The 11,618-nt window shown below is 50.0% G+C and overlaps 1 protein-coding gene across 1 annotated transcript in view; it reads left to right on the top strand.

The window, feature by feature from the left end:
• Positions 1-7,533: 7,533 nt before the first annotated feature.
• LOC126542982 (uncharacterized) overlaps positions 7,534-11,618 on the top strand; it is a 73,781-nt gene continuing 69,696 nt past the window's right edge. The window contains exon 1 of the mRNA XM_050190121.3: positions 7,534-8,037. The gene's annotated coding sequence lies outside the window, so the exon portion shown is untranslated. The remainder of the gene's footprint in view (positions 8,038-11,618) is intronic.

Raw genomic sequence — 11,618 nt, 5'->3', positions numbered from 1 at the left:
GTTCGCGGAAGTTCTCCTGTAGACCTTGACAGTTCGTGGAAAGGGCGTCTGGTTGTTTTTAGGCGGCTGATCCATTGTCGCAGTCGACGTCTTCACGGGTTTTCACGGGTTTTCACGCACACACACAAAGGGGGCTGTGAACACTGCGGGGCGTCCGCCAGACCGGCATCCACTCGAGACAACCACCGCAAATTAGGCATCCATCCTTCGTTCCGCTTAGGCATGCACACACACGAAGGGGCCCGTAAGTACTGCGGGGCCCTGCCAAACCGGTCACCCACTCGAGACAACCATGGAAAATTAGGAATCCATCCTTCGTTTCGATGAGGCATGGTGGTAGAGCATCCTTTTTGTCGGGGGTGTTACACGCCAACCGTAACACCGCACGAGCACGACACACACACACACACACACACACACACACACACACACACACACACACACACACACACACACACACACACACACACACACACACACACACACACACACACACACACACGCACACGCACACACACGCACGCACACACACGCACACACACACACGCACACGCACGCACACACACACACACACACACACACACACACACACACGCACACACACACACACGCACACGCACGCACACACACACACACACACACATTGATAAAAATAGAAAGAAATCAAACGCTTTATTGGGTCTTCCCAACCAGAAGCACTGGCTTCCGAGACACCCGATGAGCAGGTAGGAGACAGGCTAGCTCGAAGCGAAGGTACTCACTTCTGCTTGGTTCTGCGGCGTCTGTGTGTGCCCGCTGTTCTGCTTCGCGGTTTTTGGAAGGCGCCAATTCCAGCTACTTCCGCTCCAGTCGGTCTTCCATCATCGTCTCCCATGCTGATGTAACAGCGCAAGAGTGGAACGGGACACTAGTATGGTGACAAGAACAAGCGCTGACTTACAACTGGCGTTTACTACAAAAAGGCATGTATATATAAGCGCTCGCACTTGAATCCAATCAGATACAATCACGGAAGTCAACATAGTCACCACAAATCAACAAGAGCACGCCAAGGCCTAGGCGGCCTTCCGCATACAGACCACAGGTAAGCAAGTTCTTTAACAGTCAACGCTTTTTGGACGGTTTGCTAACGCAGCTGCCTTCTCCAACAGCCGCTGCCTGAATGATGAGTCTTGTGTTTGCATGCGTATTTCTTGCTAGTATTTCTAGTATTTCTAGGATTTATAAATACTAGCAAGTTCGTACCTTTCCTCGATCGGCAGGTTATGAACGCGTAGTGTTTTGTTTATTTTTATTCTTGTTTCTTCCTTTTTATTATTTCTTTGTTTTATGACCCCCATCGCTGACCCGCACCCCTGCTTAGTCCACTGAGCCAACCTTTTCATTAAAGTTCATTCTCTCTTTTCGTGACCGATGTGCCAGCCTTGTGCTTGGGGAGCTCCGCTCCCCTACTGAGCCTCTATCAAACCACAGCATTCCCTAAGGCTCTGTGCTATCTCTACTCCTATTCAAGCTTGCCATGCGAGGTCTTCCCCACTCCTCGATCAGATCTCGGATGTTCATCATTCTCTTTGCGTAGACGTTATCACTGTCTGGTAAAGACAGGTTCCCTCGGACACATTGAAACCCGGTTGCAGGAAGCAGCTACCACCATCGAGCAATACATCCGGCGTGGAGGTCTCACGTGTTTTCCTGCCAAGTCGGAGCTAACCGTTGGCACAAAACACGCTGGCGGACAGACTTGTCTCTCTACATCACATTGGATGTCAAACCCGTCCCGCGTAAATCGTTCATAAGGGTGCTCGGTTTCCCTTTACAAGTCAACGCCAAAGCAACACGGGCACCCAATGTAACCAACTGATACACATGCTTCAGCGGCACTCTAACCGCCGACATGGCTTTAAACAGGCTGATGCCTTACACCTTGTGCATGCCTTGATACACTCACGCCTACTATACCAGCTAACTTATCACAACTTAACGCGCACTGTACCCGCATGCATGTCTACCCTATCAAGGAAAGCGCAGAAACTTGCACTTGGTCTTCTTATGCCCACGGCTACCCTTAACATGGAGCGACTTTGGGCGACTGACATTCTCGAGAAACTTTTAGAAGCCCAGCTGACGTGCATGCTTTCCAAGACCCAGGGACTGAATCTTATTAGTTCACTTGGTTACATATACGGCCCTTCCGTGAAGTCAGTGCCAAACTCACGGTATCTCGTATTCCACGCTGTATACACGCTACTCGCCATACTGCCGGCCCGGACCATTTGTCGCGCTACTTGCAGCGCTAATATCCCGCGGACTGCAGCGCTGTTAATGCGCCCTTCACTGACGCCAGCCCAGCGGATGAACGCAGGGAAGTTACGGTAGTAGCGGACTCTCATCTCATGACCGTATTCGCAGCCTCGGAACGTACATTAATCGATTTCTCCCTCCTGAAAGAACGTGCCATTGGTAAGGCAATCTCTTCCACCTCTTCCCTGCCTCCTTCTACCCCCAATATTGATCCCCTGGTCTTCAACTGGATTCGAGAGTTTCTTTCTAACCGTACACAATATGTAAGCATTAATGATAATGATTCTCCTGAAGTTCCGGTCGGTTCAGGGATACCTCAAGGCTCTGTTTTAGCACCCTTACTTTTCTTAATTTATATCAATGATCTTCCTAACCAAATTGCAAGTTCCATTTGTCTATTTGCTGACGACTGTGTTATACACCGCAAGATTGAAAGCACTAACGATACTTAAACACTCCAGGATGATCTCAGTAACACTGTAGCATGGTGCAAGCTTTGGCCTATGGAACTAAACACTTCTAAATGCAAAACAATGAGAATTTCCTGTAACCAGTCAGCTTGCCCCGCCTACATACTTAATGATACTCCCCTTGACCCAGTACTTTTTTACGAATATCTCGGTGTGCATATTGCTAACAATCTTTCATGGAAAAGACACATCGAATACATCACGTCCAAAGCTAACCGCATGCTAGGCTATCTCAGACGTAACTTTTCTTTAGCTCCACCGAAACTAAAACAACAACTCTACGTCACTTATGTCAGACCTAACCTCGAATACGCATGCTCGATACGGGACCCTGGGCATGCTACTCTAATAAATATCCTTGAAAGTGTGCAAAATCGATCGGTCCGTTTCATTCTTAACAATTATCACCGTACTTCTAGCGTTACTAACATGAAACTTGCTCTTGGCATTCCCCTTCTCTCTTCCCGAAGAAAATTATCTCGTCTCTCCCTCTTTCATAAAATCTACTATCATAACCACGAGCTCAAGTCCCGGTACATTACACCCGCATCTTATGTCTCCGCACGTATCGATCATCGCTTCAAAGTTAATGTACCTGCGCAGCGCACAGTTTCCTACTCATACTCGTTCTTGCCGAGAACATGTCTTGAGTGGAACCACCTGCCTGCGTCACTAGTCGCTATCACTGATACAGACCGTTTTCGCAGAGCACTATCAAACGAATTATAAGCCTACTTCAAAACTCCGTCACTACCACGTTGTCACCTATTCCTATTGTTTTCTTTCATTGCTATTGTTCCGTGTTTTCGTTTTTTTATTCTTGTTAGTTGATTTCTAAGTGTTTATTTTTGCCTTGTTACTTTTTTGCTCACTTACCTGTTGTTGCTATATCTTATTTGCGGTATAACTGTTCTTCACTTCTACTTGTATTTTATGTACTGATATACTGAAGCCCCTCCCCTCTATAATGCTTCTTGTAAGCCCTGAGGGTAATAATAAATAAATAAATAAATAAATAAATAAATAAATAAATCATGCTCCCAGGTACCTGGGAGCCTCACAGACTCCCAGGAACACTTTGCGTCCTACCACTATGTCCATTCTCGAATCTTTCCCAGCATCCCCATCGCATACTTTTTCGATTGGTCTAGGTGCCTGGGCACGCAGCAATCCCCGGTAATAAGCGCGTTCATGCGCTGGCCCTAGAACTTTCATACCGAGCCGCTGGTGATTGCTCTGCCACCATCCGACTGTAGCCTTTCTAGTACACATTCCAAGTTGCTGCGATATGCCTAAGTCACCAACATTTCCCCCATCTCATCTTTCCCTTACTCGCCGACAGGCTGTCTGTTGGCAAGAACTACAGACGAATACTCTCCCGATGCCCCTTTTCTACTGCTAACTCAATCCCTGTCGTCGTCCAGCTGAATGCCCGCACTGCGGCGACCGCCCCACGCTACTGCACGTGCTCTGGCTTTGCCAAGACATTCCCAACGTCCCTCCCGTTCCTAACGCCACCCTCAACTCCTGGAAGGAGCGGCTGACCGGCACGACGGCGAATGGCCAGCAATGGCTCGTCGACCGTGCCGAGGAGGTGGCTGCTCCCTATGATGCCACGGACTATAGGGTTCCAACTTCGAAGCACAACTGGTCCCCACGATCTTGCAATAAAGAAAATTCAATGAATCACTTGCTCCGCTTCTGGCCCGCCAATTACAAAGAGAAGGCTTCTCTTTCCACATCCTTTGTACGGCCTTGCTGCGGTCTCGGCATCTATATTTCTGTTCCGCAGCAGGCAGCAACTGTTTAGGTTCCTGGAGAACACGTGGCTGGTGTCCAAGATGTAAATGCGCCACCTGCCTGTCGCTGTCAGCTATGTGTGCTTCAACCCCAACGGCATTCTCTCTGTTCTTTCCTCTTTACCCCCCCCCCCCCCCCCCCGTACAGAAGGCGTTGAGACGTGCTCCCTAAAGGGCTACAGAAAATAGTGCCTCTTCCTCTCAACAACCCCCTCTCCCTTTACAGCAATGTGTAGATGAAGCTTTTTGACCATTCCACGGAAAAGATCTGCATTTATCAATGCCGCTTTGAAGAACACACGAGGTAAAAAAACTTATTGTATTGTACCGCCAATACGCACTTGTGTGCTTGAAATGCATCCATTTCACGTGTTCTGACAATGAATGGGCGTGGTGTTCAACGACGACTTCCGCACAATGGTAGCCGACAGCGCATACGGTATGCAATGCGACCCCTGTAGTGAAGAGGAAATATGTCACATTCTGTGCCATTTCCCACAGTATCGTGCACAGAGACGATCATACACGGATTTGCTCAACAAATTGGACGAGTGGCCACTGTCGTAAGATATATTCCTTTAACATACACGTGACGTAATCGCAACAGAAGACCGCAAGAGCACAATCATGCTTTTATTGTGACAGCAATTATATATGAACACTCCAGGCACTTTCGCGCAGTCGGCACCCCCGTGCTGTCCCGGCATTGAATGTGGTTAGATCTTCAGAGACGTGAGAGACGCACAGTGATTTGACCTGCAAAAGACAAGTAGACGCACGCTCCGCTCGACCGGCTCTGCAGTGGAGCCAGGGTACCTTTCAACCTTTTCTTTCGACTCCTGCGCCGTAAGTACGTGTCGGAGTCGCACAAGTCGCAGCTCTCCACGGAACGTCAAGACACCTCTTAGATCTACTCCCACACTCATGCAACTCGCATTCGTTTAACACAAACGACCTCCTCCTCATTGAGCTCCAGAGACGTAAACCAAGGTAGCACGGAAGGCCCACGTCTTCTCGCAAATTCCAGTAGCGTTTGTTCTCACTCGAGATAGCATGTCTCAAAATTCTATTGTAGTGCGCTCACCACTCCTATCTTCAAGAGGTCTACAGCTTCGACCATCTCAACTTTCTGGGCTATCCCACTGCTGCCACCGAATGTAATGGGAAGAACATCCCCTAGCTTGTAGATCATTTTATTATTGATGTGGTTAGGCCACATCACGAAACACTATATTTCGCGCTGCACCTTCACGCTGTAAGAGTTGTCGGACGATCCCACCGCTGGCATACAGTTGTAGGAGTTGTCGGGCGATCTCGCCGCTGCCACCATTTGTAAGGGTTGAAGGTCGTAGAGAGGAACTTGGGAGGAACTAGGTGAACAAGGTTTATTTACAGTAATTACATTTTAAACAAGTGATACATTTACACAGTCTAGCGTGACTCCCAAATGGAGCCCGCAAAACGAAGCATACAGCATACGAGCACGCAGCTCACGAGCACGACGACGAGCACCCTACTAGCACGCAGACGAGCACCGAGCACGACGACGAGCACACCCAAGCAGCCGACAAATAGCCGCTTATAAACACTCCGTTCTCCCTAGATCCCTAGGTGAGAGAACCGTTCGACGTCATCGTCAACGCAGTCGACCCGCCGGTTGTCCATTATCTTGAGTCTTGAAAGGCGCGTCGGTTCCCCGAGCTGACCCCCGCAGCGCGGCCGCCGTTTTCCCATTGTCTTGCGCCTCTAAATTCCAGAGCTGCCTTTCTCCTGTAGTCGCCACGAGTGTCAGCAGACTGTGACGAATCCTGGGGCCCCCGTTCCGCAAAGCACCCTTTTGTTGGGGAAGCTCTTCTTGCTGCCGAGAGAGACCATGAAGACCCGGCAAATCAACCAACAATACGTTGGGTGCCAAACGTGGCCCGCCCTGCTGTCGTCACCGATTCTCCGAACGAGGCGCATGGTGGATTAGCGCTGTCGTCCTCGCTGGTTCTCCGAAGGGCGCCAGCACCGCGGGTCGACCGAAGCACGTTCAGTGGGCTGAAATAGCTTTGCAGAGCAGTACCCCTGCAGGCCGATCCTAACAACGCCATAGCTCAAATTCACCGTTTCACTTCGCCCTTGTTTTTTCCTCTGTTGCCTTCATTGTCAACATCATTGTTACAAACCGACGCAACCCGTTAAATCTCGCCACCGGGAGGTGCGGGGGGTGCAGAGTAAAGAGCGGAGAGCTGCGGTAGCAGGGACATTTCAGTCAGTGTTTCGTCAGCGGATTCAGGTTGCTGGAACAGAGTGCTTGTTCGACGGGGCAGACCACTTGCACACGTTGCCCTTCTACAAATTCTAATTCTCTTACTCTATGGCCTCCAAGTCTACAGCCAAGTCAGCAACTTGATGACAGTCGTATAGGTGAGACCGTTGCAGAAGAAGCATGGAGGCTGCACTGCTTCGAAATGGTGTCTGATCCTGCAGGCACTGCTCGAAGTTGTTCAAGAAACGTCGGCAAAATGGGTTGCACGCCATCGACTGCATCATTTGTTTAATAAAGCGAATATCTTTCTAGAAACGTTCGGCTACTCGCTTACACTGATAATTATCGTCGATGACTTCTGCATAACTTCCTTTCCACAGCTACGCATTCCTTCTCATCTCTCCTACTGCTTCCTTTTCCCCCATCACATGGTTGCCAAGTGGAAAGATATTCTGGCTAACCTCCCTGTCTTTTATCTTACATTTCCAGCCCGGCAGCAGGCGGAAATCCCATGTTGTGGCCGACGGCAGTAACACCGGGCACCGCAACGTTAGTCGCGCTAAGTAATCTTTGGTTCGGTTCTTTACGGTGCGGCGACTGACGAGGCCGCTCAAGGCGCTGCTCATGGGTTGCGGATGACCTCTGAGCGGCCGTCGGACGGCGCGCTGGCAATGGCCGACAAAGAGGATGTTGTTTTTGTTAAGGTGGCCGCGGGTTGGAGGGTGCCCGCGCCGGCGGCACGAACGCGCGCGCGCAGCCTCGTCTCGGGCGAGACAAAGGAGGCGCGCGCCCCACCTTCAATGAACCCGCGAGGAGGCAGGCAAAGAGCCAGTGCACGCCGCGGCGCCTCCGCGGCGGCCTATCGTCTGTTGGTCCTGCTGCTGCTGCTTTGACAGGAGCCGATAAAGCGGCGCCGCGGACTTCGCCCGGCCGAGCTTCAACCGCGCAGGAGATAAAACGAGAGAAGCCTCTTTTTCCGAGTCGGCGCTCGCCCGTGCGGACATCGGGAAAAGTGTTCTCCTCCCTCGCACTTTCATGCGTCGACCAGGCCCACCCGTCGGCCACCGCACCGTCCGTCCGCTGTAGGCGAACGAGTGTTTTGGGCTTCTGGCCGGACCAAATAGTGATTTCCGCGCCTGCCAGAACCACTACTTGGCGTTGCTTCGGCGCAAGCTCTTCGAAGCGGACGGCGCTACCAACGGCCGCAGCTGGGCAGGTGAGGCTGCCTGTTACCGGTTGCCATGCGGCGCGCTCTCCACGGGCGTTACTCTGGCGAGCGCTTTCGTTTCTATTTAGTTCGGTGTTGCGCGCTGATCCGTGGTACCATCACTTGTACTTTCCGAAAGCACGTCTTGACACAAGGATAACGTAAGGTCGAGGCGGCGTGACTATAACTATAGCATACCGTGGGAAGCATGTGGGGCGAATGTCACAAATTAGGCCAAGAGGACGGACAGTGGAAATCAACACGAAAGGGAACCGAAAGGGAATACCTGATCTCCACTGAAAACCTTGAATTGTTCATATCCTTGCGCCAAAATCAAGAAAGTGCTCAGTGAAAGCTTCTTCCGCAGAAGAGTCGTACAGAACAAGTAATATCGAGTGAGGCCCAAGGCCCAAGAGCTGTGAAATAATAGTTGTCCGACTACTGGCTAAGCGCTACCATTCGTATTGGGCAACCCTGCACACATAAGCACCAGTCCTTCCTCCCCCCCCCCCCCTCGTTTACCCTTAAGGCACACACATACGCACACCTCTCCAGCCGTTACATTGAACGTTTACTGCTCGTAGGCGACGTACATAATTGTGACCAGAACACGTAACGTTCTGAGTATTTGAGCCAGCCTCACTCAAACTGAAAAGTTGTTTATTTAAGTAGAAAGGTGAAAGGCGGAGAACTGGTCAGCAACAAACTTATAGGAAAGAACTGTCTTACTGTACAAAAAATAAGTGCTTTCAGGGCGCCGAATGAGGGAGGGTCAGCATGCAAGGAAGTGAAATGAGATTGCTAGCCTTCTCGCACGCGTGTTTTCGTAACACGGTCGGTCATGTAAGCGAACCTGTTAGATAATCAGCACATTCTTTCAGAGAGACGTACTTTCGCGCAGGCTTATCTGCCATATGTCAAAACAACATTAAGGATTAAATGGCTCAGCTATACAAACAACAGCGCGTTAAAGCAACAAATGAAATATTATGAAATATTTTCGGAAGCAAGGGTGTTCCCTTGCTTCTGAAACCACTCAGTCGTCCCGCAGCTTTGCTAAGGGGAGGGACAGGTGAGATGTACTCGAGTATGTAGTTTAAGTGTTTTCATAGAAGCAGACGGCCTTCCAATCGGTCAGTGGTAGTTCAGCTTTTGACAGGCTTCCTCTAAGATTTTTTTTCTCCCTTTATTGTGTTCTCACTTGCGGTGTTGTTGAGTAATCAGTCACGAATGTTTTCAGGGTGCCTTTGTGAAACTGCCTTGGATGCAGAATATTCGGTCGTCTTTCGAGACAAATCTGACTTTATGTTTCCGGCCATGACGAAGTTCTCGGTGGCAACATTCCCCGCGCTTGTCTACTTGACAATACCTTAAACATGATCAGTTCCACCTTAAACTAACGGATCGGGAAGAAGCAACCGCAAAGAGCAGTGAATGTCATACTGCGTACTAGTCATTGACCATAGCGCGGAGCACAATATCTGAGACAGAGCTGATAGTTTTTAAAAATTAAATCCTGGTATTTTACGCGCCAGAATCACGGCATGATTATGAGGCACCCCGTAGTGGGGGACTCTGGAATGATTTCGACCACATGGGTTTCTTTGACGCGCATCGAAGTGCATGAGCGTTCTTGCATTTTGCCCTCATCGGAATGCGGCCATCACGGCTAGGATAGAGCCTGCGACCTCGAGTTGGAGCTGATAAATTATATGGAAATGTCCAGCGATCAGGCACGGTTGATATCGTCGCCTTGCACTTTGGGATGGACGTAAACCGTTCCCAATACAATAGTTGACGCCAGTGTGCGGGTTGCATATCATCTTTAGCCGGTTCTCGGTGTCGGTTTCCGTTCCTACTGCAACAGTCAGTAGTTGCAGACGCTTACAACCTGAGCATTTGCGACGTTCAGTACAATGAAACAAGCCCGAGAGCATGTGAACAGTGCCGCGATCTCGGAAACTGGGAACTTGTGAATTTTGGAGCTAGTACCTAAGACGAAGAAAATTACAAAGGCAGTCTTTTTTTCAATACCGGCATACCTGAGGCCAACGAAACTATACGAGGCGGTGATCAAAGAAAAGGAGAAATGTGGCGATCGTGTTACTCACTTCCAACTCTGGTTTCTGTGTGATAAAGCAATGGTGAGTGTTCAAGGAGTAGCCTGCGAAGCGGCACTACTGCGAACACGGGTTTACGAGCGCATGCAAATCGCGCTAATCAGGTATAATTGTCCTCCGGTTTTGTCCTAATGCATATCTTTACGACATTCATGCGGGTTTTACGGTGTGCCAATTTTCTCCGCCGAGTACTTTACGACTCGTCCCTCCACACAGAGCGCATCCGCGCACCACGGGTTGTGACGCAAACAAGGCCCCAGTGGCGCGCAACGTTTCGGGGGCACATTTCTTTTATTAGACTCTCACTCGAAGAAGGCAAAACGCGGCTTACAGGAGCGAACGGCTGAACAATGCAGAGCGCTGCAGTGCACACACATCGCGCCTAATATAATTATAGTGTGCTAGATTATAATATACGAGAGCTCGAGCACTGTTGCCACCATACGTTGAGGTTCTTTCGCCCCATGAGTGCATCGACAGACAGGCAGTTCCTGAGAAATTTAAACCACATATTGCAGTGTCTCCGTGACTGGCGATTCCATGAAGTGATGGCGGTGCAGGCTAATGGTAGTCGCAGTGGTGCCGACGTTCCCGTTTTTTTTTTTTTGTATGTCTGATCAACAGCCTAGCGCGTGCAATCTGCTGCGTGGAATACTCTATTTAAGCGTCGCTAACATACCACCACTCAAAGAAGCGTGTCCATGTGTAGTAAGAGAGCAAGCACGTCAATGCGATGTGCCAGTGTGCAGGACAGCACGCCTGATTTCGCCTTTCTCGAGGTTGTTCGTCGTAATGTGAGCGCGGCCGTGGGCAACAAACCGAATTCGCGCAGATGGAGGCGCGGCTGCCGCCACCACGTGCCACAGACTGATTCGCCGCTGAGGAAGACGGCGTTGGCAGCTGTTTGTAAGGCCGGTGACCGGAAGGAAGCGTTTGCTCCCTGTTTCTGCGCTCGAGTCCCGTCTTGTGTGCTATTTCCTGAACTGCGCCAGGGCCAAGCGCGATGTGGAGCTCCGTATTCAAAGGGTGACAGAGATCTGATTATAGAGATCGTCAGCGCGCACATGCGTGAATCCTCTTTAATGAAGTGCACGAGAAATGCAGCTAAACATATGCGATGTAGGTTATATATCCATGCCAACATTAGCTATGGCTAGGCATGGTTGAATTTGTCGCAAACGTTGTTGTTCTTTTTCTGGGGGGGGGGGGGGGGGGTAGTTAGGGATGCACCTATGCCACAGGCACATATTCGCTGGCGGCCTTCGCTGGGTTGAAGCAATGGCGGATCCAGCGGGTGATTGGCTAAGGGAGGAACAACTTTCCTATCCTATGAATTAGAAACACGAAGAGAACCAATTACAGTTTCTTAAATGCGTCAAGAGATGTCTTAAGCTACAATTTGTGACCCATTGCTATTGTCGGCTGGATCAGGGTTTTCTGTCAGCAGTGTCCTATTTCTATATCGGGTCA

The sequence above is a fragment of the Dermacentor andersoni genome, chromosome 2, assembly GCF_023375885.2.
Source record: "Dermacentor andersoni chromosome 2, qqDerAnde1_hic_scaffold, whole genome shotgun sequence".
Lineage (NCBI taxonomy): Eukaryota > Metazoa > Arthropoda > Arachnida > Ixodida > Ixodidae > Dermacentor > Dermacentor andersoni.
The sequence above is the reverse complement of the archived record's forward strand: the minus strand, read 5'-3'. Positions and strand labels throughout refer to the sequence as shown.